The sequence below is a fragment of the Myotis brandtii genome, unplaced genomic scaffold, assembly GCF_000412655.1.
Source record: "Myotis brandtii unplaced genomic scaffold, ASM41265v1 scaffold419, whole genome shotgun sequence".
Classification (NCBI taxonomy): Eukaryota; Metazoa; Chordata; class Mammalia; order Chiroptera; family Vespertilionidae; genus Myotis; species Myotis brandtii.
The window spans coordinates 521,938-522,272 of NW_005366075.1; the positions used below are offsets into that span (position 1 = coordinate 521,938).

The 335-nt window shown below is 61.2% G+C and overlaps 1 protein-coding gene across 1 annotated transcript in view; it reads left to right on the forward strand.

Moving 5' to 3' along the window:
* LOC102260525 (chromosome unknown open reading frame, human C9orf3) overlaps positions 1-335 on the forward strand; it is a 333,222-nt gene that overhangs the window by 296,672 nt on the left and 36,215 nt on the right. The gene's annotated exons all lie outside the window — the stretch shown is intronic.

Below are 335 nucleotides of genomic sequence, written 5' to 3' on the forward strand. Positions count from 1 at the left end.
TTTGCTCGCAGCGCAGTGGCAGTCGGCACCCCCTCCCGTGGGGGTAGCGTTGGGTGGGAATGGCCGTTGTGGTTGCCCTGAAGTTTCTCCAAACATCTACATCAGGAGAAGCGCGCTGCGGACGGGTGGTTGCCTGTGTTTTGTGCTCCGGTACTTGTTACCAATGGGCGTCGGGATTGTGATGTTTGGGTGTGATGTTTACCAAGCCTCCGAGGAGAAAAGGGCAGGTAGACGCGCGCCCTGATGCGCCCAGGAAAGCTCTTTGAAGGACACGCGCGGCAGGAAAAGAGGAACCGAGCCGGCGGCTTCCGGCCGAGCCGGCGGGGATGTGCAGG